This window comes from Xenopus laevis, chromosome 1S, assembly GCF_017654675.1.
Source record: "Xenopus laevis strain J_2021 chromosome 1S, Xenopus_laevis_v10.1, whole genome shotgun sequence".
Lineage (NCBI taxonomy): Eukaryota > Metazoa > Chordata > Amphibia > Anura > Pipidae > Xenopus > Xenopus laevis.
The window spans coordinates 168,460,415-168,487,106 of NC_054372.1; positions in this window are offsets into that span (position 1 = coordinate 168,460,415).

Consider the following 26,692-nt stretch of genomic DNA (forward strand, 5'->3'; position numbering starts at 1 on the left):
AAAATCATGAAAAATGTGTGATTTTTTTATATAAAATCAGACTTAAAAAAATCATGAATTTTTTGGAATTTATAAAATCCAGAGGATGGAAAGGTCTTTATCTGAAATTCCGGCTTCTCAGACCTGTCGAGGTTGCATATAAGTCAATGGGAGAAGTCCCAATGATTTTTTTGATGTGCGCTGAGTTTCAGGCAAAGTTTTTGGGCAAAATTCTGAATTTTCAGGTTGAAAATTAAAAAAAAATGTGAATATTAGATGAAAGATCCGGAAAAATCGTGAAAATCTAATTTTTCATGATTTTTTCCCACAAACAAAATTTTCAGGTAAGTGTATTAATAAATAAACCCAAAAAAATCTGTGCGGATTTGGTTAGAGTTTTTTTCAGAAAATATTGAGATAAATAACCCCCTTTGTTCCGAGTGCCATCCTGCCAGTGATTTAGATCCTTGCCGGCGGGGAGGTTTTTTGGGGAGATTAGTCGCCCGAAGAAAAGGCGATTAGTCACTGGACGACTAAATCTCCCCTAATCTTCCCGTGTGTCTCTGCCCTTATAAGATATTGAAGCTACAGTTATTCTCTGTCCAACAGAGTTTACATTCTTTAAGGCGCAGAGAGATAAAGTTCAAATAGCAGGAAAAAACCCATTTGTTGACTTCAAAATATTCTTTAACTTCAAACGTGATGCTGTTATTGAACTGGAAGTAATTAAATATAAAACAGCGAAAGAATCTTGTATCTGCTGTTTCATAGTAAATATCATCTGGTTTTCTTCAGTGTTCAATGTTTTTTTTGGAGGTGCAAAGCCTGCAAACTACACAACTTACTCAACGCCAGGAAAACGTCTTGGGCAGTTTTACTTTATTAGCAGCTATGATGTCTCTGATTATTTTTAGAATACACCATAAATATCTTTACTTGCTCAGAGTAAATTAGACTTTGCAGAGCTCCCCCTCCCCCATATAAAAGAGGACTTTTCAGACTATAGGGGTCTGTATGTGCAGTGTGCACAGTGCAGAAACTGTATGTCCATTTTTTCCCTTTGCAGAGTTCTGTTTTTGCAGAGTTGTAGAAGGTCTTTGGGCTGCACTTCACTGCACACACTGAGAGGGCAGTTGGAGGAGACATATTTGCAACCACTCATCCTTACTGCATGCCATATAATAGCAGAAAGGAAAGGGCAAGCCTGCACCCTCTGATACTGCTCCTCAAAACCAATTTTATCCAGTGCAATATGCATTGAATAACCATTCCCCTTAGCAGATAAAAGGGCATGCTCTTGCACTTCTGATTGGGGGAATTCATGTCTGTTACGCTGTTGTTAAAATGCAACTTTTAGCAGCAACTTACACTCTTCAGCTTTTGGTAATAGATTGATATTGTACTTCAAAAACACTAATATGTTGCCATATAGACCTGCTATACCTACTAACCCTAGCTCTTTCAGTTATCAACTGTTGTAACACAGATCCATTACATGTGGGACCCAAAACAGTTCTCCCTATTTACATAACTGTATAGACAGCTTTTGCCTCACTTTATACCATTCCAAATAAGTCATGGTTGGAAAAAGCTGTTGCTTTAAAGTACATTTCTGGAAACAAAACAGAGCTGCTAGCACAGAGCAACACAGCTGCAAAGTAATACTTGCAAGCCAGCCAATTTGAAAAGATAAAAATCATAATTTCTAATTGTGCCGCAAGAGAAACTGAGTTGCATACAAAATTATTAGGCTTCCAGTGAGATCACATCAAAAGTCACAAATTCATTTCACGTTTTAGTTGTTTATGCATTTTTATTTTTCTGCGGCCATATCAGCTTTCTCACAAATATGTAAAGGCACTTCTCAGGGGCTGAGGTTAAAGTTTTCAATTCAGAGCTTTCTCTTTGTTAAATGTATCAAGCTGATAATCTGCAAGTGAAACCAGCAACACATCAATTATGCATTCTTTATCCTATACCATCAAACGGAAAAAATGAGCTAAGTCACCATTATGCAAACAGAAAGTTCTACACTTTATGTAAGTAAATAGTTTACATATGCATAATGTTATTCACACAAAAAAGATTTATATGCTCTCTGGGTCATTACATAAGATAGAAATTGATCTTAGGTTGGATAAACCCATTGCTGGGAAGGAAGAAGAGTAGAAAGGCAAATATGTATCTGGCAAATCTTTACCATATACTGTACAGTGTATGTAACAGCACTAGACTTTTTGTGCTGGCAGTTCAGATGAATAGGGTAAAACAAAGGGCCAAAGTAACAAATCATCATCATCATTTATTTATATAGCACTGTCAAGATACGCAGAACAAATGGAACATTTTGGGTGAGCTGGTTACTCTGCTTCTGGTTCACCTACAGAAATATTGATTGATGCAGCCAGGTATCTAATATCTAATATTTATTAGGGGAAGTTTAAAAACTTCTAAATTCAAATTCAAAAAAACCAACCAAAATGAAATTGTTTTTTTTTTTTTACCGAATAGGTCTGTTTTCGATTGAAAGTTTAATTGTACGAATCGAAGTTATAGCGGATTTGAATCGTACGGATCAAATGTTTCCCTCAAAAAACTTTGATTATTCAAAGTCCACCAATTGACTCCATATGGATTCTAGAAGGTCCCCCATAGGCTAAAACAGCAATTCAGCAGGTTTTAGATGGCGAATGGTTGAAGTCGAATTTTTAAAGAGACAGTATATGATACATTTTGAAATTCGCATTTTCGATTTTTTTTTTCAAATTCAAATCGAATTTGGACTATTCAAATTCAAATTGAATTTGGACTATTCCCTAGTCGAAGTCAAGTCCATTGCTATGTCATAAAAAATGGGGAACTATATTTTCCTCATATGCTGGTGTTTTTATTGTCCTTTATATTTTTTTACAAGATATACTCTGAGACAAGGAGCACTGGGGAGTTGTTCATTAAGTGAAGCAATGTCCTATTAGCAACCTTTTTACACAATATGAATTGTAATCAGTGCAGAAGTGTCATTGTAATCCCAAAATTTCAGGCTATTATTTTATCTATCCCAGGAAATATTCAGTAGAAGGTCCTATTAGACTAACATCTAGGTTATTATCTGTGTGTCTGCTCTGATTCCAAGCCTTACAAACATTACTTCTGCATGGAAAAGGTTTGCAAATTTTAATTCATATCATTTGTCACTTAGGGATTTTGTTAACACACATGGCATACAGGTATGGGATCTATTACCCGGAAACCTGTTATGCAGAAAGCTCTGAATTATGGGAAGGCTGTCCTCCCTAGACTCCATCATCAAGTAATCCAAATTTTTAAAAATTATTTTATTTCTCTGTGTAATAACCCTGTATTTGATCCCAACTAAGATATAATTAATCCTTATTGGAAGCAAAACCAGCCTGTTGAGTTTAATGATTTTCTATTAGATTTAAGGTATGAAAAATCCAAATTACAGAAAGATCCATTATGCAGAAAACCCCAGGTCCCTAGCATTCTAGATAACAGGTCTCATACCTTTACCATGTTTGTGAAGTTACCCTAGTTCATATGTAAAATAAGTTTGTGAAAAGGAAACATTTATCCATTTCCTTTATTCCTGTGTATGTGGTTACATGAATCTTTTTTCTGTTATTTTTTTATTTATTTTGTGTCAGTATAACACTAATATATATATATGATTGAAGACTTTCTGTCCTGAGCAATTGGGAGAAATGTTTTGCCAGCTGCAATTTTTTGCAAATGTGTGCTAGAATCTCTCTCTTTTTTTTTCTCTCTCTCTTTTTTTCACCAAAAACAAAACTTTTAAAGAGAGATGTCCTTAATCCATACCTTGCCTTTCATATCAACCAATGGGATCAGAGCCTGATTATGAGAAATTCTGGCCAGAAAAACTTGGACAAAGAATATATAGACTGTATGATATTGAGGGAAAAGTAGCGCAATGTTGGAAGGAATTGAGAACATGGGAGCAGTTGTAGCATAATGGAAAGGAGTTTTACTAACAATATAAGGCAATGTATATGCTATTGCAGAGCTAGAATTGACCCAAGTGGAATGTGATTTCAATTTCCCGTTCACTCTAATGCATTTCCCAAAGTTTCATGGTTTCACAAACTTTTACGCAAAGTGAAAAGCCAGAGTTCACTCATCACTATTAGGAACTTTTCTTCTGTTATTTATAGTTCTGAATTGATTCCCTTGAGTAACCCATGGACAGCCTTGTGGAAATTTGCTTTCCTGAGGGATATCTGAATATCAACAGTCCAGGCTAGTGATGGGCGAATCTGTCCTGTTTGCTTTGCAGAAAATTCGGAAAATGGAGAAAGATTGGCAAAGCGCATTGGAGTCAATGGGCGTCAAAATAATTTTGCCGCAATCGACAATTTTTATACGCGCGACTTTTGCCCAAATGCTTCAAAGTCAATGGCCATTGATGAGCATCAATTTTTATGCGCATGACTATTTTGACGTGAGATAAATTTTTTTTTGTCTCAGCAAATTTTTCCTCAGCGTATTTTTGCAAAAACATTCGCGGCCAGGGAAGTGCAGAAATTCGATGCAAATCAATGCCTGCCGAATAAATTCACCCATCACTAGTCCAGGCCTGTGATTTAGTATTCACCTATTAAGAACTACTTAGATATGGCTGCACTACAGCTAAACTTTAGGTGAATAAAAAATACAAGCAACAACATTGTATATTTCTAATTACTGCATTTTTTTTATTTTGTCAAGGTCTAGGGGCAGTCATCTGGTTCTTTTGGACTCTCATTGCTTGGCATTCAGCATTATTAAATGTCTTATGAGTTTACTTAATGATGAGTCTGTCATGCTGTACACAAACGCCCACTTACAACACAGAAGGGAATAATAGCTGACACCTTGCCTACTGCAGGATTTTCCCGCTAATCTAAATAACTGCATTAGAAACAATGCAAGCCGATCTAAGTGATTTATTATACTGATCACCTCTGTAAACTGATTAAAGTAAATGAGCCCCAACACTGCACTGCTATTTGGAAAGTGCCAGCTTATGTAAATATTATATCCTTAGGGTTACTTATGTTTGTGTCCCAGGGTCATCCACTTTTTTTCTTCTTTTTATTGCTCTTTTATTGTAACAGCTTCCTAGGTCCCTGGTGAGGAAGAAGTTGTTCTGTTTGTTTTAAACATTCATACTTTATAATGTGTCAGCTGTTCACAAATATGTTAAACAATAACAATAAAACTTGGATGAGCTGCTAATAAAATATTCTCACTCGCATACAAACTAGTGTTGACAGTGCATTAGGGAGTTAATAAACTTCTGTTGGCCTTGGGTTTCATAAACAGCTTTTTGTTTAATTGCTAACATTCTGGGAAAGCCTTTATTTGTTTTTAAGTTTCCAGTAAATAGCACATTTGCCATTGCAGTATTTTCAAGCTGTATATCATCCCTGTTAATCACAGTATTAGGATACATTTTGTAATCACATCTTATTATTCCCAAATTCAGTGTAATACATCATAGACCCAAAAAATGGAAGAAATGTACGAAGTAGCAAATTAAGTGGCCTGTGCAGCTGTCTGCCACTTCCTCAATAGAACATTTATAACCCACGTAATCATTCATCTATTTAGCTCCTAAGGTTCAGTCAGTATGGAGACATTATACCAACTTGACCCTCAACAGAAGTGCTTCATTTTAATCATTTTGCTGTGTACATCATTAAAATGTGACATGGAAATTCATGACTGTTTCCTTAACATCTCTTAGTGCGTGAATTATTTTTTATAATTTAACATTTTCACTGCCAGCCTATTTGTCCAATTTGGTTCTTTATTGCCAGACCATTTTTGAACATGTTGTCCTCTTTTACTGTAGGGGCCTTTCCTTTGGGGGGGGGGCTTTTATTTTACCCAGGAAAACAATATATTGTTGTTGTTTTTTTCAGGACAACCTAAGACTTCAAAATATACTAGAATGTTGGTGTAATCCCACTTCTGTTAAAGTATTTAGGCTTCTAACGGGGGAATGTAATAAAAATCTAACGGAAAAACTATTCGCAATGCGAAAAGTTATGCCTTTGCGCGAACAAATTTTGCTTTGTGCAAATTTAATATAGCTTTTGCGAGCCCGAAAACTGTTTAGCGACCACTTCTGACAGTGAAAGACCGTTTGCGAATTTTATATTTTGCGCCAATGCGCAGTCAATGTAATAAAACTTCTTACTGAAAAAGTCGTTATGTTTGCTCCAAAAGATTACGACACCTTCAAGCACTTCTTATGAGTGCGCAATTAAAATTCGCAATGCAATAACAGTTTAAGGAACAATATTACATTGCGAGATGTGGATTTTTAGTCTTATTGGTGCGAATTGTTTTGCTCTTTGCGACTTTTATTACATTCCCCTGTAAGTGTCTAAAAATAAAAAGAAGAAAGAATGATTCCCATAATACAAACACATATATCAGAAACATAATTTATTTTATTTTAACAAAGCAGATTTGGAAAGTTCTGTGTCTCCTGAATGCACAAATACCAAAAATACAATATATAGTTCTATGAAGTTTTCTCACTTGTATAGGTTAAAACTCCAAGCAGTACAAATTTCCAAAGCACCGCTCTACAAAACTTCATACTTTTGATTTTAAAGCGAAACATTCCACTGACACTAGGTTTACCCTAGAAAACAATACATTATTTTAAAGATCAAATTCAAAATGGGTAAATATATATTTCTACTCTAAACTAACAAGTTGCAATTCTTTCCTTAAGTTATCATTTTATGTAAAAAATTATGAAATGTTTGAAAAATTACCTCCAAGCATCCAGTCTAAAGCATCAAATCACCCACATATCATTAGGTAACCAGGTGAATCACCCTACATATGAACGACAGGGGTCCACTGAACAGTTTGATGCCCAATATGCATAGGTTTAACTAAGTATGTGGCATATAAGGGCTCTGAAATGAAGACATCCCATATGGAAACATGCATTTGCACTAGGTGCAAGAGAATAGGGACAAGCACTATATGTATAGAGTACTGGAATGCACAGACATTTGTACCTAGAGATCTGCCCTATATGTTTTTGCCAGAGAGGACTAAATAACAAAACTAAACATGAAACATGAAATTTCTGCAATATCAATTATATTTTTATTCTACTTTGTATGCAACCTGAAATCTTATTCTCTGCTCCATCAGAAATAGATAGTAAATTATTTCTTTGTCTAGTGTCAACAGATAATCCCAAATCCTTCTTTTTTACAGACATATATCCTCAGCAATTCCTTTAAATTAGTAGGTAATTTACTAATGCCAGATACCCAGGTGCATAAACTTACATGTATCTAAGCTGGATTCAATTTGTTATTTTCTCACCCTTTCACCCATCCTATCTTTCTGAAGGAAGCAGATGTTTCTGTCTGATTTAATTACCTTACATAGTCTAATATCACCCTCAGAAATAGCAACATTGCTTTTTTTATCTTCCATTCACGATTGCTCTTTAAAGTTCTACCATCTTTCTCTTTTTCTTTCTTGTTTTTACTCGTCATGCCCCTGCCTGGTACTGATAATCCTTGTCATTTTGTTTGACTCTGACATAAAAGTAAATCTACAATATACTGAGGAGCATTCATTTAGCTCTAAATATAGTTGGTATGTCAGTGGTCCATTGGTTTACAAAGTATAATGTTCATTCCAGCCTTATAATATTCTGTGTGATGTGAGTGAGTAACCCAAGCAGAGAGCTAGGAGTATTTCAGCTTATATCATAACATTGAATTTGCCAAATTGATAATCAAATCTTTCTCTATATTGCTCAAATGTGATTTGATAGTTCATCACTTTAAATACAATTTAGAGCTGTGTTTACATAAGCAGTTTAGTAGGTCAGATTTGTGGACATCCAGTGTCTAGACAAAAATAAATGAAAACATAGCCGGCTTAGTTTATCAAGCTGCCTGGAGGTGCAAGGCACAAAAACAGTGATATAGAGACTATTCTCAGAATGCTATTAGTGTCTTAACATCAAGCTTGTAGCACCTTTGAATGTCATACATCTACTGTGAATGAGACTAAAAACAAGGCTTATGTCAACTACTGTACTTAAGCCTTTTTGTTAAGTCAAGACTTTGCTTATCTTACTGCAACCACATTTAAATGATGTTGCTTCAACTGAATAAGGCTCTGAATGACCAGGGGAAGAAGTGTAAGAAAGTGTCCACAGCATGCCTTTGTGAGGGCTATATCAATGTCCGCACACATATGATTTAGAACAGGACACAAAGTGAAATTGTGAGCAACAATGGGTATGTTTTCCCCATAATTCCAGCATAATTGTGGACATGTTCCAACTTACATTGACTGCAGTTGTACCCACTGCATCAAAATTGATGCAATTGCTTTTGTGTTTAGCTGAAGATCGGCGCAAGTTGTGTCAGCAATTGGGTGGTTATGTTACATCTGTTAATCTGATGATCTGATGCATCTCCATTACTTCCATTTTTGAGAACATGCAAATGTGCTGGCATTGTGGGTAAAACAAAAGTAACTGTAATCATTTTGACTTTGTCCACTCAATAAATAAGACCCATCAACTCTATTTTCAGTACATGTATTGTTACAAAATAAAACACCTGCTGAAATGTAGATAAAGTGAGACGTGTTAGTTAAGTAAAAGAAAATCATGACAGTTTAGCCTTTGAGAGGAGACTTTTTGTCACTTGTGAATGGAAAGAGTATCAGCAGTCAGTTTGCTCATTTATTTTCCTAGCTTTAAATGGGATTCCGACTGATGAAGCAGATGAACTGAGCTCACTATACTTGCATGGGCTCAATTAAATTAGGTGTGCTTTTTTTCATTGTGCCATCACGAGTTAATTGTTTTTAAAAGAGAAGTTTTGGAAAAGTTAGTTTTTTTAATTACAATTGTTAAATACCAGTAACAGCCATATGCAAATAGTTTGTTTTGTATAATTAGGCTACTCAGCTAAGAACACAGGATTTTGCTACTGCTAATTCACATTCCAAAGTAATCTCCCAACACTTGGCAGCTGTGTGAGCCAAAATTCATCTTTTTTTTGTATTGCACAGGAAATATAATTCAATATTCTGATACCTGGCTTTCTAAACCCTGAAACTCAGGCTTACTTTTGTGTGCATGCTCTATAATGTAGCTGTTGTGGCATATTCAAATCTAATTTTGACCCATTTGCCAATTCTTAGTATTCTTCTTAAATAAAGAATTTTTGAATAATAGATGACAACTTGTCTCTTAAAAATCATATACCTAAATTAAAACAATATAAAGCTGATAAGCATACCTGTAAGTACAAAGTAATTCTGTCCTTCAGTTAACTTGTGGTTCTATAATTAATACAGGTAAATATACAGTTCATATACAGGTAACACACCTCTTTGGGTTCATCTAATAATATCCTTTTTATGGCATGTAATGGGATAGCCTTATCTGGACATTTAATCCACCGGCAGATTATACTATACAATAGACATGTTATATAATAAATATATATAATGCCTGTGTAGTTCAAGATATTTTTAATGTGTGATTTCCTGAAAATAGCATATTTTTTTTAATATATTATTGTATATATTTTGTATATTAGCCAAGAATTAACAGAGAATTTTGCAATAGCTAATTCACGCTCAGCAGTTTGGACCATAATGCACAGAAACAGTATTTGTTTGTAGCAGCTGTCTCACCTAGAATTAGCTTAAGAGTTCTGCTGAATTATGCAACTGCCTGGCAATATCACTTAAAAGGATACTGTCATGGGAAAAAACATGTTTTTCAAATTGAATCAGTTAATAGTGCTGCTCTACATGACCAGGGGCAGCTGGGAAATTGACAATATGTCTAGACCCATGTCAGATTTCAAAATTGAATATAAAAAATCTTTTTGCTCTTTTGAGAAATGGATTTCAGTGCAGAATTCTGCTGGAGTAGCACTATTAACTGATGCGTTTTGAAAAAAACATGTTTTCCGATGACAGGATCCCTTTAATATCACAAATATTAGTAATTTGTTGGTAAGAAGCAGGGACACCTCACGGCAGATTTCCATATTGGTTTCATCCTGGTCTACATGCTTTGCAGCACGATTCCCTGCAATTCAACAAAGTCCTCCCATTCCTTGGGTTTCATCCACCCTGTTTAGTCTCTTTGTTCTTAAACGGTCATAAGTAAATTTAAAAGAGTAGGAAGTTTTGTGTTTTTCTCTGGATGGGGCAATGCCTGCCTTTGGTGGACACACATAAGTGTCTACTGGAATGCAATTCTGTGTTATAAGATCTGTGCCAAGCCGGCTGTGTGCCCTGGGCAACCCAGATGGTCATGTTGCCTCTCACGTGACACATGCAGAAACAAGCACGCATGCACAGATAGGTGCAGACTTGTGAACAAGCATGTGCACAGTCTTGTGGTGGAACAGAGAAGTGCGAGTGGAGACAGGGGACCAGACTAGGGGCAGATATCAGAAAAAGTATGTCCCTGGCACCCCCCCCCCCCCAGCTTTCTGCCCTAAGCATGTGGATGTTCTGCCTACCCCTAGTTCTGGCCCTGTGTATTAGTTACCTTCTGTTTAGCCAGAAAACCCTGAGCTGAGCAGGCAGGGTCAAGTCCAGAAAACAGCTTAGAATCAATTAAGGCACCCAGGTATGTTCACAAACAAAAACCTATAATCGGCATTGAACCGTGACCCAGGTGGCCTTTTAAGTTCAAATTTTGCGCCATGCACGTGACGTCATCTCGCCAGCATCAATGTGCCAGCGCCGCAATTACCCACATGTGAGCCATGGGCCTGACAATTTTTAACCCATTTTCCTACTACAAGTAAGGGAGACATTTGGGCGAATGTAATAAAAGTCGGTAACCGAATAAATATTTGCAATGTGAAAAGTGCCTCTGTGCGAACAAATTTGCCTTTGTGTGAATTTAATATAGCTTTTTCGAAACCGGAAACTGTTTAGAACTTGCAAACCTTCTTCAACTGTCGGAAGTGGTCGCTATAGTAAGCGCCAGTTTGCAATAAAACTTCTTACTGAAAAAGCTATGTTTGCTCCAAAAGGTTACGACACCTTCAAGCACTTCTTAAAGGTGGGCAATGCACAATTAAAATTCACAATTAAAATTTGCAATGTAATAACAGTTTAAGGGAGAGTATACACTGCGAAATTAGACTTTTTATTCTTACATGTGCTAATTGTTTTCCTATTTGTGACTTTTATTACATTCCCAAAAATGTATCTAATTGTCTTCAAGGATCTAAAAATAGAAAATAGAAAATGAACCAAAACTTTTTTTGGCTGTTGTGACCTTCAAGTAAGTCTTCTGTAAAATGACTTTGAAAAGCATACCTGTGTAAAGCTTGTTACAAGTTTAATAGATGTTGAATTGGAAAAGGCTCAGAAGAAAAACACGACAGCCAATGTTTTATAACATCCTACCATTAGGTTTGAACTCAAGATATAACCTACTTACAGTCAGATGTTCTGTGATACTTAAATCCTGAGTAATGTTCCAACTGAAGTTTCTTTAATGTACCCATATCTGACTATGGTTTGCCTCTTAAAACTTCAGGGAGCTCCTAAAGAACAAAAAGGCTTCAGTATTTGTTTTGCAGATCAATCTTCCATTTATAAGGAGGCAGAGGAAATTGAAATGGATTTTTACTAATGCCGGAGATGTACCAACAGAAACCATTAGATGTGTTCATTTGCTGACATAAGATTAAGTGCCGTTTAAAGGAAGAGATACTAAAGTTATTAGACTGCAAAATTACATATCTATTTCAGGAATCACAAAATCCTGTAGTTCAGGCTTAGATGGTATTTTCCATTAAATTCTTTATTTAGTGCTTCAAGGCCACAATGACCAGAACTAGGGGTAGGCAGAAGAGGCAACTGCCTAGGGCACAATGATGGGGGGACGCTGGGCAAGTACCTATTAAAAAGTCTTCTGCCTACCTTAGTCCAAGTTAGCTCCCCTCTGCTGCTCTCTGCTCCCCTCTGTCACTCTCTGCCTCTCTCCCCTCTGCAGCTCTCCCCTCCCTCCCCTCAGCTCTCCCCTTCCTTCCCTCAGCTCTCCCCTCTGCAGCTCTCCCCTTCCTTCCCTCTGCAGCTTTCCCCTCCATCCCCTGCCCTCCTTCTGCCGACCTCTCCTCTGCCTCTTTCCCCTTTCTTATGGCGCATGCACAGTCCTGCATATGTGGGGGTAAAACCTGGTGGTAGGCTGGGTTGCCTAGGACATCCAATCCGCTTGGCCTGGCCCTGCAGTCTATTACTCTGAAAAGTGATTTAAATGTGCAGTTGCCGCTTACAGTGTAATACAAGATCTGATACTACTGAAACCAAATGTTTGTTTCACTGAACTGTGCAGCTGCACAGAGGTATCAGATACAAATGTTTGGTGGATTCATTTCACTTCACACATCACAGCAGATTGTTCCCTTAATACATATAATGACAGATGTTTTAATTATAAATGTTTCTTGTTTTAATTATAAACACTTGAAATCCCATCAGTGCTGCGGGGAATTGCAATAAATTGCAAACTAGTAAGTGTTGTAAAAAATCCTGAATCTGACATAAGGATATAAAATATTGACAGGTGAAGTCCTGCGCAGTAATTAAGAACCTGCATTTGGGTATATGTAATAATGGTGCAATTAATCCAAAAATCCCTGGGAATCTAATTTCCGCATCATGTGTCTGTGCTGAAATATGTGTAATTATACGCACTGAAACTTTTTACTCAACTCTGACTTTTCTTTTTAGCAAATTACATTAACCCTAATGGTTCAAAAAAAAAAGATATCCTACAGATTAAGTAATAAAAAAAAGAGTGGCATATTAAAGAATCTCACCAAACAGGACCTTTACATCATTTACCTTTCATTTGCGATGGTCTGTGTTATCTCAGGATTCACCTGACCAGAAATAGTGAGTAAGAGGAAGAAGTATTGAAGCAAAAGACAGAACTTTGTCCATGAATTGACTCATGTGGCCTAACATGTATGGTTTGTTTGTGTGCACCATGAATAGTATGATCCTAGTTGGTGATGTCCTAAAATGAACACTGGGCAGTGACAGGGCCCTGGGCAAATGCCCCTTTTGTCTTTTTTAATAAAGCAGCCCTGACCTTAGGTGCCAGATCTCAGCCCTCCCCCTTAGCAGTCAGTTAGCACAAGCACAGAAGAAACTACTGTACTGCACATGTGCCAACTGTCTAATCTCAGGTATCTCCCCCATAACCCTAAACTCCACTACAGGATTTAGCTGGCAAGTATCCAACATAGTGGGGGAAATTTATAGGCACAGGCTCTCTAGTGCCTATATGGTAAATACAGCCCTGCAAACAAATAAAACAAACATTTTGATTAATTATAAAAAGAAAAAAAGGAACACAAAAACCATAAAAATTAAAGCTCTTAAAAAGTGTTTCAGGAGTACTAGGTGTATTGTTTTTAATTGCCTCTAGTGGTGGCAATTTTAAAGAGAAAAAAATACTGGCCATGAAACCTTTTTGGTTCATCATGTGTTAATTTGATTGTCAAATCATAGAGGAGCAGAGAAAGGTCCAACAGAATATCAGAGAAAGGTCCAACAGAATATCACTCCATCAGGCTAGGGAGCAAATTTATTAAAATTAACTTTTTTTTTATGATTTAAAAAAATCAAGGTAACTTTTTTTAAAATTTGAGATTTTCTAAGCTGATTTTTTAAAATTTAACAATTGAAAAAAATCTGTAGGGATACTCCGAATCCAGGATTAGGTTTGGGATTCGGCCAGGATTCAGCAGGATTCGGCCGAATCCTTCTGCCCGGCCGAACCGAATCCAAATCCTAAATTAGGGATGGGGAGGGAAATAATGTGACTTTTAGTCACAAAACAAGGAAGTAAAAAAAATCTCAAATTTAGATTAAAACAGTTTGCAACTAAAACCTGATGTGTTTCTACAGAAGTCAACGCGAGTTGTATTTTCAATAGTAAATTTACTTTAAAAAAGTACAAATAAAATTCTAATTGAAAATAAATTATTATAATTAACATGTATTTTCAGAGTGCCAACATATTTCACAGTGCTGTAAAATAAATGTGTTTAGACAAAGAACATACAGAATTACACACATAGCGACCAGTAATCGATACAAAAAGTGAAGAAGGCCCTGTGCATAAGAGCTTACAATTTTAAAGGTGAATGTATTTTGACACAAGGTGTGGGAGTGGGCAAGATTAGAAATAAACAAGATGAGATGTGTAGCGTATGGTATTGTGTTTGGTAGCTCAACAGAATGAGGGTAGGCTTCTCTAAATAAATGTGTTTTAAAGATCTTTTAAAAGCAGAAAGGTTGAGAGATCATGGGAGAGTTCCAGAGAAGGGGGTGCCCCCCTTGCAAAGTCTTGAATGAGAGCGTGTGAGGAGGTAATGAGAGAAGAATTGAGGAGCAGGTCAGAAGAGGAGCGTAGTCAGCAGTTGAGCAAATAGCTAGAGATAATTTTAGAGATGTAGGGTGGGCCAGAGTTGTGAACTGCTTTAAATAGAAGTGAGCTTAATTGCAATAATAATTTTTCCCAAAACGTGATAGATTATTTTCCTGATTAAAGTTTATTCATAAATACAGGATACCTTAGACTGTGTCACATATGGTATCCCATACCCAAAACAACCCCCTCACACTTCCACCTATAGCAGCCGCCTTCGGCTTCGGGAGGAACCTTCCCCAACTCAGATGCCACCAGGTCTTAAAGTCAGAGGAACAGGGAGAAAGTTCTGGGCAGACAAGGGAACTGTAACATATAGAGGAGGAATGGGGAACAGAGAGTTTAGTAGTGGAATAGGATAGGACAGTACCAACCAGGAGCATAGTCAGGATAAACAGACAGTGGTCAAAACTAACATGGTACAAAGTCAGGATCCAGAAGAGTGGTCAAACAGACAAGGGTCGGTTCAGGCAGTGATACAGCAAAGGGCAAAACAGGTAAAGGTCAGGAACTGTAGATCAGATGAGAATCGCACACAGGAACTATCATGAAATAGACCTACGTTGGCCAACGAGTCAATGTTGTGTAGGGGGTTTTATAGGCTGACTAATGGCTTACACAGATCACCTGTGGCCAGACTGACAACAGATTAAACAAGCCATGCTTACTTGCAATTATATGTAAAGCAATAGGAGTGAACCAGGGCCTTAGCTGTCTGCTCACATACTGCAGCGGCAATGCAGACATTACAGAAACACCAGGTCCCTGGTTCAACTCCAAAAATAATATTGCAATTGAATAGTCAATTAATACATCTGTTTCCCGAGTATTTTAAAAAAGTAATAACTCAAGTTCCTTTGCCCTAGGACTGTTGTTTTAAACGAAATGGCCCTGCTTTTAGAGCCATTTGAAGGAGTTATTTTGAGTTACTAATGAGCTTTAGAAAACAAGAGTGTTATAAGCAGAATGGCTTTCGAATGAAGAGGCACCTTTGATGTGTATTACATGGAACACTGAGTTTTTGATAGATATGTATTTCCGTGATTTGTAAGCATATGCACATTATCTGAATTGATTGTTGGAAATTTACATATTCACTTGTTATTATAGGCTTTCAACTTAGAAACATGCATAGTTTTGGAATATTATCCAAAGTATCTTTCACCTAAGCAGCTGTATTTCACATTCTTGAATGCACATAAGCATCATGCCCTTTGCTTAAAATGTTTCCACCTTGATGTTGCTTTGTATCTGCAATATCATTGTAATTTCATGTGCCAAGCAGTTAATAGCTATGGTACATTGGGAAATCTGCTTTTTAATCCTGCCTCTTAATATGCTGATACTGTATAAAGTCTGTGTAAGATGGACTGGAAAACTAGGGCACTCTCTTACGCTTTGGTGTGCTAGTCTTTGGTTATCCCTGCGCGACACTTGGGGATCACTCATGTTCCAATATTGTTGAAAGTTCTGATGCCAGGATCTAATTTCCCTATTGCCTTTAAAGGACTAGTTCACAATTGCATCTTTGCCCAAGTTGCATTCTGGTTTATCAGCTCCTGCCCATACCTTTCTGCTTCTGACCTGTCCCCATTATCAATTCTGTCTCATCCCAATATATGCTGTGTAACTCTGATCTCACCTCCACAGTGTATTGTGTGATATGAAAGTAAGTGACACCATTTACAGAGCTGAGCGTTAGTCTTATAATATGTTTCTTTGATATACAATAGAGTAGGTCCATTATTGCTGTGACTTTAATTGGCTCAAAGTATATTAGTGACATGTCTCTGTACTTCTATCAGTATAAAAAACCTAGGGGGAAATTTACTAACCTGCGAAAATTCGTCAGTGACTGCTTTGCACCCATCGCTACACTTCGCCAGGCGAAAATTCGCTCACACACCACTAATTTACTAGAATGCGAAGTTGCGTCCAGGGAGCTGAACACTGGTGAATTCTTGCTAGCTTTACGTCGGAAATCAAAGAGAAGATGCGCTAGCGTTCAATTATGCCTAGCACAACTTCGTTAGAGGTCTTAGCTCAGGCTAATTTGCATACGGGGGGGATTTATAAAGTTTAATGGCCGTATATGTTGCAGCAAATACATTATATTACTCAAGTCCAGGGACCCTTAATAAAGAAAATATAGTTGTTATAATGCCCTACACATGAGCTCACTGTATAGTTTGTGTTCCATATGTTAGAAAATGTAGGGGGAAACCCGGTTACCCAAAAAACATTTTTAGGGACTTTTGCAGGCTATCACTCTGAAAAAAGGAAAAGACGCCAGTGTTTTTTGGGACTTAGAATTTTTTTCCACTAAAAATTGAGGAGCATCTATGCACTCCATTGCACTTTGCCTGGTCTGAACTGGCAAAAGGCAAGTCTGGCGAAAGAGGTAACGTTCAGTAAAATCCGCATCTTAGTGAATTTGCAGAGTTACGTCCATTCGCCAGAGTGAAAATTCGCCTGGCGTTAGAGTGTGAAGCAACGCTAGAATCTATGTCCTTTGCTAGCGAAGTGACGCCTGCGCCCATTAGTAAATCAGTGAAGTAACAAAATGACGTCCCGTTGGTGAATCATCACCAGCGTTAGTCACTTCTCCCTTTAGTAAATGTGCCCCCAGTTCCTTTTGTGCCTGCTTTATTTTCCATTTTTTTCTTAATAAGGATGAGTGAACGTTTTCACTTGGTATTGATTTGCAGTGATCTATTCACAACTTTGTGCTAAAGTTTTACCACATGTTTGTTTGCAGGAAAAGGGGTTTGCTTCAAGAATGACTCCATCTGACATCCCTGCATCAAGGTTGACTTCAGCTACAATTCCCTGTATCAAGATTGACAGAGGTATTTTGTTGCTGTCTTGCAAGTGTTAATCAGAGGGAGCCTGTTTCCAAACCCAGAATACCATCTGGACTAGCTCAACAAGAACCATTGCCTTAACCATAATGTCATGTTGACTCCGATCTAATTTGCAAATTTTTCAGCAAATTTATTATATAAGGAGATATTTATCAAAGTCTGAAAATTTTTTACTTTTTTGCTAAAACCACTCCAACCAAATTCCCTCAGATTTGATGCCTGAAAACTGTGACTTTTTATTTAATTATTGTCCGAAAACAACAAAATCTTCTGATTATTTTACCCAGTGCAGATTGTGACACCTTCCAATTGTTAATGGGACATCTGCCATTGACTTCTACATGACTTCAGCAGGTTTGAGTTGAGTACTTTTTTAATCTGACTTCTGCTGAGGATGATGAATCCACAAACAGTATTGTGTCTTTAGAGCTCCTCTTCCAGTTACTTCCTATCTCTGTCTCCATTAACCTCTCAAACCATTGATCTAAGTCATCTTTGAAACAATTATTTTTTTACCTTTGTAAAGTAAGAATTTGCCAAGTTATGATTTCCCTTAGTTTAGCAATGCACATGATTTTCACAACCAATGTTTGGAATAACCCTATTCACTTATGTTTATCTAATTTTCCTGCTATTGAGATAAACCTGGATTTAGATTCTTCACTAGAAGTTGCATTCAGGTAAAATGTTAGGAGAAAAGCTTGTTGTTTCTCTATATGATTTAAAAAATGAATTGAAAAAAATGATAGGATATTCAAAAATACTCTTTAATCTATGTCTGGAAGTGGCACTGTTTGAATAGTTACTAAATCATCTTTTTTTCACCTTCATTGTGATTTCCTTGCAGTGGCGTATTCTTGACCCTATCAACGCTTTTTGTAAGTTTAATAACAAGCTGGGAAATGTGTGTGTGAGTTTCTCCGCTTCCGCACGTAATATTTAGCACTAGGAAATTAATTTTATGCAGTAGGATAATTAAGTTGCACTCCTTTCGACACTTGTATCAAAGATATGTCAAACATAATTTGTTTGGTAAATTTGCTAATCCAGAAGAGGAGGGTGCCAAAAACATGCAATTAATGAAATTGTGCACCTTACTAAAGGCCAGAGAAACAGCCTAAATGAAGACAATTGGTGGTTGTAGTGAAACCTAATAAACATGTTTTACTACTCTGGTGTTTAGTTCTATTATACTGCCTAAAATAATATCAGATACTGACTGCATGGCATAATCTCTCATTTTCTCCTCGGTGAGGTTGCCAAAGTATTGGATTTCAATTAAGAAAACTTGATCCACGGGCAGTATTGTTTTCATGGTGTGATCAAGGGATGCTCAGATCCCATCCATGTGCCACCCCTGTAGTATTAAGAATTATGCTATCAGTGCATACAGAAATGGGTGCAACCATTTAGACTACCATATGCAAATACAGAGTTTAACTGGCATGTTCCCACATGGGAGGGATTCTTAAAAGTGGAGGAAGAATTTTTTGTTTTAAAAGTGGTGTTAAAACTGGTGTAAATACAGTCCCCTTATTCACAAACTCAGCTGCCACTTTTAATTTATTTGTGAAAGAAAGAACAGGTTACAGATACTTTTGTGAATATGTTGTAAAAATGACTAAAAAGGAGAATAAAAAAGGAGATTTTTAACATTTTCTCCCAACATTTTATAAATGGAGTAAAGCTCAGTAAAACCCTTCCCCTTGTGTCAGCTCTGAATTGTTGCCTTCGGTCTTCATTCACCCCACTTTTAGGTGCAGTATGGGGGACTAATTAGCATATTTAGGGGGATTAGCTTCTTATTAGTTTCTTATGCAGAGAATAGATACAGTAAGGACACAAAAATGTAAAAAAATAAGACTTGCATAACCTCAACGGGGTGTTTGTCTTCATACGGCAATAGCATCAAAAATGTAACAGTTTCTCACACAAGAGATTGTAGTTTTCCTGTCTTTTCCAGGGTCTCAGACTATCCCAGACTCCCAGGACCACCACATGGAAAATGAGGTTCAATGTTGATAAATGCAAGTTATACACTAAATGGCAGTGTGTTGGGAGTTTCCTTAAATGAGAAGGATCTAGGGGTCTTTGTAGATAACACGTTGTCTAATTCTGGGCAGTGTCATTCTGTGGCTACTAAAGCAAATAAAGTTCTGTCTTGCATAAAAAAAGGCATTAACTCAAGGGATGAAAACATAATTATGCCTCTTTATAGGTCCCTGGTGAGGCCTCATCTGGAGTATGCAGTGCAGTTTTGGACTCCAGTCCTTAAGAGGGATATAAATGAGCTGGAGAGAGTGCAGAGACTAAGTGCAACTAAACAGGTTAGAGGGATGGAAGACTTAAATTATGAGGGGAGACTGTCAAGGTTGGGGTTGTTTTCTCTGGAAAAAAGGCGCTTGCGAGGGGACATGATTACACTTTACAAGTACATTAAAGGACATTATAGACAAATAGCAGGGGACCTTTTTACCCATAAAGTGGTTCACCGTACCAGAGGCCTCCCCTTTAGACTAGAAGAAAAGAACTTTCATTTGAAGCAACGTAGGGGGTTCTTCACAGTCAGGACAGTGAGGTTGTGGAATGCACTGCCGGAGGTTGTTGTGATGGGTTATAGGTGTGGGAGCACAGCCCCTTTTACCTGCAGTAGCAGCTCTGCTCTCAGCTACTACCTAATTTTCTGATTAAGAGGGACACTACCTGCACTAGGCATTCCCTTTTAGCCCATATCATACAGCCTTAATGCATACTTTCGGTACATTTTCAAGCCAGACGGATGTGTTTCCTAAACACGCTGTCACAATATGAATTTGGCAACTAATGCAATTTTTGCTACAATAAAGTTATTTTTTAGATGAAATGTACTCTGTTGTTTTATTAAACCAAACTTTTCTTTTGGCGACACTTACTATTAAAAGTACACCAACTGCTGACAACTAAGGTATTATAATATTCTTTACTGTGTAATGGTTCAGTAGTTTGGTCCATGGTCTCTCCAGTAGTTTAACTTAATGTGAGGGCCAGTTTGGCTGAAAGCAATTCAGTCTCAGAGGCACTCTTGCGGATCTGTGAATGGCACACAGTGTTTGACAACAGATTTCTTTACCTACTATAAAACTGAAAAATTGTTAAATTTAAAATAAACACAGTGTATTTTATAGAGGTGTTATTTTATCTGTGTTTGGCTACAGAAGACCTTGATATTTTTAGTATTAAGTAGTGATGGGCGAATTTCTTCTGCTTCGATTCGCTGGAAAATTCGCAAAATGGTGAAAAATTGTTGAAACTCTAATTTTGATGCCCGTGTCGGTGGTGAAACACAGAAATGCTACATGATTTTGCTCCTGCCTGATTTTTCTCCCACAAACAGTACTTCTAATATTGGGCCAGCTTCAATTCAGTGAGAAAAAGGTTCATCACGTGAAAACTCATGGGGGAAGATTCGTCAGCGTGACGTCATTTCGGAACTTCGCCGATTCCCTAACGGGCGCAGGTGTCATTTCGCTAGCGAAGGAGATAGACGCTAGCATTGCTTGTCACTCTAACGCAAGGCGAATTTTCGCTCTGGCAATCGGACATAACTCCGCAAATTCGCTAAGATGCGGATTTTACTGAACGTTACCTCTTTCGCCAGACTTGCCTTCGCCAGCTCAGACCAGGAGAAGTGCAAAATTTTTCTATGTCCCAAAAAACGCTGGCGTCTTTTCCTTTTTTCTGAGTGATAGCCTGCAAAAGAGCATAATTTTGGGGGGGGGGACGTAACCGGATTCCCCCCTATATTTTCTAACATATGAAACATAAACTATACCGTGGGCTCATGTGTAGGGCAATATAACAACTCTATTTTATTTTATTAAGGTTCCCTGGGCTTGTGTAATGTAATGTATTTGCTGCAACATATACGTCCATGTAACTTTATCATTTCTCGGCGTATGCAAATTAGGCAACGCTAGCGCCTCTTCGCTTTGATTGCCGAAGTAACAATAGTGAAAATTCACCAGCGTTCGGCGCCCTGGACGCAACTTCGCACTTTAGGGAATTGCCGTTGTCCTAGCGAATTTACGCCTGGCAAAGTGTGGTGATGGCTGCGATGCTGTCGCTGACGAATTTTCGCCGGTTAGGGAATCTGTCCCATGGATGGGATTCAATTTGAGATGCAATTACATTTAGAAAAACGTAACTCAAAGTTTATCATGAGAAAACTCTATGAAATCTATGGGGAAAAATTTTAACTGAATTTGGAAAACAGTTTTCCTCTCCTCAAATTGAATCTTATTCATGACTTTTCACGTTATAAGCCATGAGATACCTTTGTCTCACTGACTTGAATTTGTCCCATTATCTGAAATTAGTTTCTGTATATTCACAAATTCCAAAAATCCCAATAGAGTCAGTACCCCAAAGGGACACCAGAGGGAGCCTGGTTTAGTTTTGCTTTTATGTTGCAGTAACTTTCAGGAGGCTCATTGTGACATTTGATCAGTTTAATTTAAACCTGAGAATTCTGGTTAATATATATATATATATATATATATATATTCATCTTTTTGCTGTTCACTAAGGAGAGCAACAGAGTCATCGTAAAGGCCCGGCGCAATGTTTTTTGAATTTTTAGTCCTTACTTGCCTCTAGTTTTCATTCATTTTGATGCAGATGTTAAAATATGTCTATTAGATCATGTAAGCACCATATTGACACACATTTATACAAGGTTTTAAACTAGCACTCTGTGTGCAATGCAGGGAATAGACTAAATTTGAATATAATATAGGGGCAATTATGACCACAAGCTCAATTGCATACACACACACATTTCCAAGCTGTCAGCTGGGTGTAAAACCCCAGCACTTTCATCATAATATGCTCTTTTGTACCTACTGATGCAGATGAACCCTGTGGCTATTGACACACGGTGCTGGGGAATCCATGGAACTACAGTCCAGTCTGGAAGTGGCGGTATCCCCAGGGATTCTTTAGCACCCTGCTTCAAAAGGTGCAGCACAATTGTGTGTAAAGAATCAGATAAGTGTGTGACTTTCGCACTGAACACCACAAATGATGAAATACTGACATGGAAAACTTTCATAGCAATTGCGTCTGATTTATGGCAAAATTGCATTAATTTTCATGCACCAGGCGCAACACCGCCTTGAATCTGCAGTGGCTTTGTGAAAATACCATGGTGATTGCACTAGAAATTGCACTTTGCTTATTGCACTTGCAGTGATAAATGGCACTTCATGTGCAGTCATCCTCTTGGTGTGCTGGAATGACATATTTTTGAGTATAGACAATAGATAACTATCCTGTCTGCTGTTAATTTACATGTATAGAGAAAACGCTACACCTCTGAACTGGAAATGTCCCTACACAGTGGGGGAAAGTATAGTGCAAGTGCACATTAATTGTATGTTGAAGCAAGCAAATCAGTTACAGACAAAGCAACATGAGGTAGATATATGTATGGGAAGCAAGGGTTAGTACGCTCAGGCAATGTCAGAACTGCAGTTATGCCACATGAATCTTGTCTGTATCTCAGACAGTAACTCCAGTAATGACAATTTCCTAACCTGTTTCTGCATAGCAAGGATGGAGCCATCCCATTATTATATATATCTTAATGACCGCATGAAGAAAAGGATGATTTGATTTGAAATCTTCAGGCATGTAAAATGAATAAAAAGGAAGGAGGTCTGTGCTTGATGAACTGATTCAATAAAACATTATGTGGCTCATTTATGAATGCAGTGCAGTGTGCAAATGGTCACGGTTTTTACAAATTATGCAGAGATCTTCCTGGAATTCCAGCGTAATTGATGCCACGCGGGGAGTCCAATGCATAAAAACTAATTAAGTGGGCTAACATTTTGAGAGGTAGGATTGGTGCCACTTCTTGCATTAGTGTACAGTTCTTTTGCTGCAAAGCTGTTGTGCTTATTGATGCAACTCACTGTGGGGACCATGAAAATTACTGCTGAGTACAGTGTAGTGGTAGTTCAAGCGTTACCCAGTGTCAGTAGGCACACTTGCATATTATATATACAATATATAGAGAGAAAGAGAGAGAGAGAGAGAGAGAGAGAGAGAGAGAGAGAGAGACTTTTGCCTCTGACTCACAGGGACCAATTCCCCATTGCCCTTAGTCTGGCAGTATTCAATCCTTCCCTTACCTTGTTCCACGTTAAAGTGATAGATAGAGGGACATGTCCCAGCCTAAGGGGAATAGGAAAATGGTTCCTACGAGTTGGAGATAGACTGTCAAAAGTCAAAGTAAACTTTATTGTCATCTCAGCAGTATACGAATATACAGTGAGACGAGATGACATGGCTCCAGCTAGTACAGATCACAAAAAGGCACTTAAAAATACACAATACATGGTATTCTATCAATCTGAGGACTTAGGTGTGTCTGCTCAATAAAAAAAAGTATACATGTATGGTATCTCTTATCCAGAAAGCCCCGATTGTGGGAATCTCCCATAGACTGCATTTTAAACAAATCTAACATTTGAAAATTATTTCCCTTTTCTCTGCAGTAATAAAGCAGTACCTTGTACTTGATGGCAACTAAGCTGCATGAATCCATATTGGTTGCAAAACAGGGCAATTTGCAGAATTTATAGGCACACAGCTCAGACAGTATATCAGAGGTAGATGCAGGTGCCTTCCCTGAGGATGTAGTCAAGGCAGTACAGCATACATCCAGGCAGAAATACCTCACATGTGGTCTGGATCTCACCCAGTGGAGTAGTCAGGGAGGAGAACCTAAAGCCTGACACCCTATTCACTGTGTTATTTCAATGTCGGCCAATCTCCTTGATGGAGCACAAAGCTGCTCTTTCCTCTCGGCCTTACTTTCCTAGAGAGTCTATAACAATTATATTATGTAAACCCAACTTGTAAGCCTGGGTACTATGCATAATTGTTAATTTCCCTTTAAAGGAGAACTAAACCCTATGGCTAAAAATGCCATGAACTTCTTGCACTGGCCTACAGTTTCAGCTTCTCAATAGCAGCAATGATCCAGGACTTCAAACTTGTCACAGGGGGTCACCATCTTGGAAAGTGTCTGTAACATTCACATGCTCAGTGGGCTCTGAGCAGCTGTTGAGAAGCTAAGCTTAGGGGTTGTTGCAAATTGTTAAGAAGAAAATGAGGTTGGCCTGTAATATAAGCTTGCAATATAAGTTGCATTGGTTTCTGTGCTGCCAGGTAATTATCTGTATTAATAACCAATCAGCCTTATATTGTGACATTTATATTCTATGTGTACTATACATTTTCAGTCAATCCCTAAGCTCAATAGGTGACACAGCACAGAGCATGTGCAGTGAATCAGTAGAAAAGAAGATGGGGAGCTACTGGGGCATCTTTGGAGACACAGAGCTTTCCTTCTAAAGGGCTGTGGCTGCCTTGGGCTAATACAGAAGCCCAAAACATAATGTACAATATTTCTACCCTAGCTCCTTAGTTAAGCTTTAGTTCTCCTTTAAGAGGTATGCATGAATACATGCATTTATAATACTCTCTGGACAGTATGTAGCATCTTCCAGGACTCTGCAGTTATTAGAGTCACTTTTAGTAGAGATTTTTGCAGGCCAGTTCAGTACTGAATCATCAGATCTTTTATAAATATGCATCACAAATTCTTACAAATGAGATTCACAAGTCACATTGTTTATGAATATTTACTTTTCCTTGGTGTAAATTTATTCTCTGTAGCATCTTTTAAATAACATTATTAATGGAGAGAATTAAAATTGAACAATTTGTAAATAAATTCCTTCTTGGAGCAGATAGAACTTACTTTCTGTCATTTATACCCAACAGTCCCCTTTGCCCCAAAGACATAGGCACAAACCGTATTGAACTTTATGCTGGCAAGAGTGGTTTAGGCCACTATTCCTTCTTGTGTATCTTGAGGTGGCCTATATGGGCAGACGTAAGCTGCTCATGTGACCCTGTCCCTGACTGCCTGGATATCTGGATTGTTGTCCAGTCGTTTGGCACTTGATCTAAGCAATCAGACAATCAGCCACATACTGGGTAAAAAAAATCTTCTCATTAGCCAACCTTGCCAAAACAGCAGATCTTTACATGTATGGCACATAACAGGTAGGACACGGACACATAATAGGTAGCATTATTGCTATCATTTGTCTTTTATTCACAACACCAGGGGTCATTTACAAAGTGCAGGCAGTATATTTTGCACATGTGTGCACTGCCTTGCAGTTTTCTGAATTGCCATAGTTTTCTGTACTCCAAAATGAAGCCATGCTCCATGAATATTTTCTGCATTCTGTAGCTCTGCATTCATGAGGGGTGGACAGGAGAAGGCATTTAAGCAATGCATCCTCCCTCCCTCCCACCCCCTACCCATCACCTGACTTGCCTGTGGCAGATATTTAGGACATGTCATCTATATATTCTACAACCCTCAAACAGTGCACTTAATTGTGTGTCTAAAATTATGGATATTTTGCAAGACTTAATTTACATACTTTTCATTTTAAATCTATATTTTAGGAACATTGTAATAATTGAAACAAACAGCTATACTCCCGGAGCATTTATTTTTAGGTTTGCTGGCTAGTGATGGGAGAATAAATTTGCCTGGCACAAATTTGCTGCGAATTTTAGCATTTCGCCGCAGGCGAAAAATTTGCGAATTTCCTGTGTAAATTCGCCGGCATCAATTTCCGATTTTCACGATTTTTTTGTGAAAACCTTCAAATTTCACGATTTTTTTGTGAAATCCTTGAAATTTCACGATTTTTTAGTAAAAACCTTCAAATTTCCCGATTTTTGAGTGAAAACTTCCAATATCACGATTTATTTTGTGAAAATGGGCGAATTTCATGATTTTTTTGTGAACTTTCCGATTTCGAATCGAATAGATTTTTTCGCCATTTCACAAATTTTGCGGGAATATTTGAGAATTTTTTGGCGAAGCGAAACAGGAGAAGTTAGCCCATCACTATTTCTGGCATGTTATTTTACAGGACCTTTAACACATGCCTGATTCTAAATAGTGCAAGCAAGCTCATTTTGCTCAATCAATATCTAACAGACACATATATCAATTGGGACCCAGAAGTCACAATGTTCCTGTTCTTGTTACTCTCTTATGCTAATTACACTATCTGCCCTCTGGGACTTTACATGTGGCTTGCAAATGGAATGTGACATTGACTGAAAAGGTGGGCTTGCGAATAGAGTAATGGCAGCGAGAGAATTGATTTCAAATATTATCTGGAGGAGGGGGGATAAATACAACATAAACTAAACTATATTTGAATCCTCTTTGATTTCAACTCAGTTAATGTTGGAAATTTAC